Here is a 5,617-nt window from a genome sequence, read left to right as displayed (position 1 = left end):
TAGTCTATTTGTCTATTCTTCAGCCAACATCACCTTGTCTTGATTACTGTAACTTTATAGTTAAAGCCAGTCAGTATCAACCTTCCAAGTTTGTTCTTCTCCTTCAGTAGGGGTTAGCTTTTCTGGATCTTTTGTCTCTCCTATAAACTTTGAAATGACTTTGTTGGATCCAAAAAATTACCTTCTGGGGATTTTGATTGGGATTGCCTTGAATTTATCGATCAAATTTGGAAAACCCGACATCTTGATAATATTGAGTCTTCCTAACCAAGAACATAGAATATTTCTGCATGTATTTATTCTTTGATTTCACTTATAACAGTTTTTTTACTTTTCCTCATATATATCATGTACATATTTTGTTAATTTATATCTAAATATTTCATTTGGAGGGATCCTAATATAAATGATATTGTGTTTTTAAGTTCAAATTACACCTGTTCATCGCTGGTGTATAGAAAAGCAAAGGACTTTTGTATATTAACCTTGTACCCTCCAACCTTGCTATAGTTGGTTACTAGTTTTGAGAGCTTTTCTGTCAATTCTTTTGGATTTTTTACATAAACAATCACATCATCTGCAATCAAGAACAGCTTTATTTCTTTTTCCCAATGTGCATATCTTTCTTTCTTTTCTTTTTTTTCTTACTGCATTAGTTAGAACCTGCAGTATAATGTTAAAAAGGAGTGATGGAGGAGTGCCTGGGTGGCTCAGTTGGTTAAGCATCTGACTTAGGCTCAGGTCATGATCTCATTGTTCATGAGTTCGAGCCCTGCATTGGGCTCTGCACTAACACTGCAGAGCCTGCTTGGGATTCTCTCTCTCCCTCTCTCTCTCTCTGCCCCTCTCCCACTTGTGCTCTCTCTCTCAAATAAAAATAAGAAATAAACTTAAAAAAAAAAGGAGTGATGGAGATGACATCTTTATCTTGTACTTGATCTTAATGGGGAGAGCTGGGTTTTTCACTATTATGATGTTAGCTGCAGGTGTTTTGTAAATATTCCTTGTCAAGTTGAGGTAGTTCCCCTCTATCCCTAGTAGACTGAGAACTCTTATCACAAATGGCTGTTAGATTTTGTAAAATGTTTTTTTTCCTGCATTTATTGATATGATCATGTGACTTTTCTTCTTTTGCCTGTTGATATAATGAATCACATTAATTGATTTTTGAATGTTGAACCAGCCTTGCATATCTGGGATAAATCCCACATGGTATATAACTCTTATAGACATAGTCAGATTTTATTTGCTAATATTTTTTGAGAAATTTTGCATTGTGGTCATGAGAAATATTGATGTATAGTTTTCTTTTCTGATAATGACTTTTGGTCAATGACTTTTGGTTTTGGCATTAGGGTAATGTTGGCTCCATAGAATAAGTTAAAAACTATTCCCTCCATCCTCTGAAAGAGATCATGAGGAATTTATACAGTTTTATTCTTTAATGTTTTGTAAAATTTACCAGTGAACCCATATGGGCCTCATGCTCTCTATTTTGGAAGGTTTTAATTATTGATCCAATTTCTTTAACAGATTTTGCTCAGATTGTTTATTTCTTCTTGGATGAGTTGTGGCAAATTGTGTCTTTCAAGGAATTGATTCAAGTCATCTAGGTTATCAAATTTGTGGCATAGAGTTAGTTGTTCATAGTATTTATTACAATTTTCATGTTGAAAGGATCCATGGTGATCATCCTTTCAGTTCTGATATTAGTAATTTGTGTCCTCTCTTATTTTCTTAATTAGTCTGGCTAGAGGCTTATTGATTTTAGTGGTCTTTGCCAAGAACCACCTTTTGGTTTTATTGATTTATATCAATAAAGATATCCTGTTTTCAATTTTATTAATTTCTGCTCTAATTCTTATTATTGCTTTTCTTCTACTCACTTTGAATTTAATTTGTTCAACTTCTACTAGTTTAATAAAGTGTAAACCTAGATTATTGGTTTCAACTTTTTTCTAACATAGGCATTCAATGCTCTAAATTTCCCTCTAAGCATTGCTTTCACTGCATCCCACAACTTTTTATTTTTTTTGGAGTTTTGGAGGTGTAAGTGAATTTTTATCAGAAAGGAAAGTTGTCAACTTAAAACAGCAGCAAATAAAGAATTAATAAGAAAACTTCTGGGGCGCCTGGGTGGCTCAGTCAGTTAAGCGTCCGACTTCGGCTCAGGTCACGATCTCACTGTCCGTGAGTTCGAGCCCCGCGTCAGGCTCTGTGCTGACTGCTCAGAGCCTGGAGCCTGTTTCAGATTCTGTGTCTCCCTCTCTCTCTGACCCTCCCCCGTTCATGCTTTGTCTCTCTCTGTCTCAAAAATAAATAAACGTTAAAAAAATTACAAAAAAGAAAAAAAAAGAAAACTTCCTATTATCACAGATACACAAGACCTCCATCATATACAATAAGGGAGGCATTTCGATTTGTGACCCTCACCCCAGGAATGCCAAATGCTTTTCCTTTCAATCTAATACTTCTTGATTCCTACCAAAAAGGAATACAGTAAGGGCATGGAAAAGTTTCTTACTGAAAGGAAACCCCCCCAAAGAAGAGTAAGGAAGGGAATGTAGAAATTAAGAAGTCATGTGGAACACTTTTTAAATTGTAATGAACTACATTTTCATATCTTCACAGTAATACAAATCATGGTCACTTGCAGAACTGGTTCAGATTACTTAAATACCAGGTACATTTTTAGTCCTCTACATAAGTGTTTGGAAGTTACTTATGTTTGTATGAAATGAAGTTACTAATACATTTCTACAGCAGTAACTGCATACCAGGAATGCCAAGACAAACACAAATCAAGGAGCGGAGTTTTCCCAAAGCGGCAGTGTGAAAGGACTATAAACAGTTGATTCCATACACATGAATGGGTTTCTTTGCTACAGTAAGTCCAAATGGAATAAGGAATGGAGATGCGTGAAAGGTTTCTTGAAGGGAAGAACCATGACACCTGTATGCGTTTAGCTTTCTGTCCCTTCGGCCACGTCACATTCTCCCCCTGCGCTGTCTGATGTTCATAATGTTAGGTGGTCTCTAAGCAACTGCATGACCAGGGTGCTATCTTTGTATAAGTCTTCACTCAGTATATCAAGTTGTACAATGGCCTCATCAAAAGCTGTTTTAGCCAGTGTGCAGGCAAGCTCTGGGTTATTAAGAATCTCATAGTACAGTACAGAAAAGTTATGAGCCAGCCCAGGTGGATTGGGTGTGTGGGTTGCATCTCTTTCTCGCTCATATCAAAAGCCTCTTGATAAGCTCCTTGGGGATTATCTATAGTTTGTTTTCCACCGTCACAACATGCAACTTTGGCAAGGAACCGCAAGTAGTCTCCCTTCATTTTCAAATAGAAGACCTTACTCTCTGGGTTAGTTGCATTAGCTATTAAATACTTACCCAGCACCATGGTGTAGGTGGACCTCAGTTCAGATTCCACTTTCTCCCAATAGACCTTACTCAGTTACAACTCTTTGTCAGAGGTGGTGGTTTTCTGCTTCATGCTCCAGATGACCTTCAGGATGGCCCTGCCGCCCCGGACCACGTTCTTGAAGAGCATGTTGCACTGCTCTCTGGACAGCTCGTCTCCCTGCTCCATCACGGCCTTCATGCAGGTGGTCATGTCATCGTAGTGCTCAGCCTCCTGGGCCACCTTTGCTTTCTGGATCAGCTCTGTTTTCTTCATGCGGACAGGGAGAGGAGAGCAAGGGCGAGCGTCGACATGGATTGGCCTGAGGTGGGTCCTCGGAGGGCCTTCCCGTCTCCACGGCCTTAGCTGTGGTGCGACTCTTACCACTCTGATTGGCTTTTAACTTCTTAGCCCAGCACCCTCCCGTCTCTTGCGTCCCACAGATTTTGCTACATTGTGTTTTTGTTTTCATTTAGTTCAAAATATTTTTAAATTTCTCTTGAGATCTGTTCTCTGACCCATGTGTTATTTGATAATGTGTTCTTTAATCTTCAAGTATCTGGGGATTTTCCAGTTATCCTTCTGTTATTGATTTGAAGTTTAATCCCGCTGTGGTCTGAGAGCTAACACTATACGATTGTTATTTGTTTGGATTTGTTCAGGTGTGCTTTATAGATCAAAATGTGCTCTATCTTGGTGAATATTCCATGGGAACTTGAGAAGAATGAATATTCTGTTGTTGGATGAAGTAGTCCATAGATATCCATTATATCCAATTGATTACTACATGTTGTTGTTGAGCTCAGCTATGTCCTTAACTGATTTTCTGCCCACTAGATCTGTCCATTTATGATATAGAGGTTTTGAAGTCTCCTACTATGATAGTGGATTCATCCACTTAATGAGTATATATGTTAATGATTCTTATTAGTCTTCTATACTTTTGACTCACAACTGTTTGTATAATTATGCATAATTACCTTACAGCTGACACTTCTAACTCCAAATATATGTGTAATAGATTAATATTTCAAGGTTTTATTTTGAAATTTTATTTTTGTTATGGTAAAACTGACGGCTTTTTAAAAATTTAAAGTAAAAATTGAAAGTACCTTTTTTGGTAATTTACCTTGAGATTTCACCAGCAGAAAAAAAGGAAGGCCTTAGTTTTATTTTTCATACTTGCCATCTTTGATGTCACCAAATCTACTTATGAATGAGAACTACAAAGACAATTTCATGCCAAGACAATTCTTTGGCTCATATCATTCTACTTGGCATGGACCTTTAGTTCCTGTCACTCATTTCCTATATTTATAAAGAATAACTGAAAATGTTTCCCTTTTCTTTTCTACCTATACTTTGAATTAGCAGGTGACTTCTCTGCTCATACAGGCCCTTGTATTTATTCTTATTATATATATATATATATATATATATATATATATATATACACACACATATATGTACATATCTATAATACTTACTGAATTTGTTTATGCTCAAATAAATTCAATATATTTAATATTAAGAAGGCTTTTATACCATCAGTAAAGCCCTCAAAACCCACAAATACTGAATGTCTAAAGCAACGTACAATTTTGTCAAGTTTTCTTTTTGTCCCCATTCCAAAGGTTTGATAGCCTCCCAATCTCATACTTAAATTCCTTTCGGTTTTACACTTTGTTGATGTAATACCTTAACAGTGTTTCTGTCAATGAATTTGCTACATAAAGAAATTACCAAGAAAGTCTGTAGTTGAGGTCATTTCTTATGAGGTATGGGCAAAAGGGATGGACACTACCAAAGGAAGTGCCCAAAATAGAATATAGACATCATGCAATGGTTTGCAATAGTAACAGCAAACATTATATTCATGGCTAGAAAACAGATAAGTTCATTTGAAGTTTAATATATTTGCTTCTTTTCTTGCTCTTTATCAGTAGTTCTAAAAGTTAAACATTTTCACACTACTTCTGTGATATATAAGTAGACTTTAAAGAAGAACTGAAGAAAGAAAGGAAAATTCTACTTAATAGTGCAATGTTGGCAACCAATAGCAAGTTCTCTATTTTTTGACAAGTGTTTAAGTTGTGGGCGGTTGCTCCAAATATAAGCTTAGCCCATGGATATGCTCTTCTGTTATTTACTTTTGAAAACAAAGTGACTCTAAATTGGGCATCAGCTGATTAAATGGTAACATTTTTGACA

General features: G+C 36.2%; 1 pseudogene; it reads right to left on the bottom strand.

The window, feature by feature from the left end:
- Positions 1-2,130: 2,130 nt before the first annotated feature.
- On the bottom strand, positions 2,131-4,149 carry LOC109263423 (14-3-3 protein theta-like; annotated as a pseudogene).
- Between the last annotated feature and the right edge of the window lie 1,468 nt (positions 4,150-5,617).

This window comes from Panthera pardus, unplaced genomic scaffold (assembly GCF_024362965.1).
Source record: "Panthera pardus isolate Hobbes unplaced genomic scaffold, ASM2436296v1 HiC_scaffold_17, whole genome shotgun sequence".
Taxonomy (NCBI): Eukaryota; Metazoa; Chordata; class Mammalia; order Carnivora; family Felidae; genus Panthera; species Panthera pardus.
The sequence above is the reverse complement of the archived record's forward strand: the minus strand, read 5'-3'. Positions and strand labels throughout refer to the sequence as shown.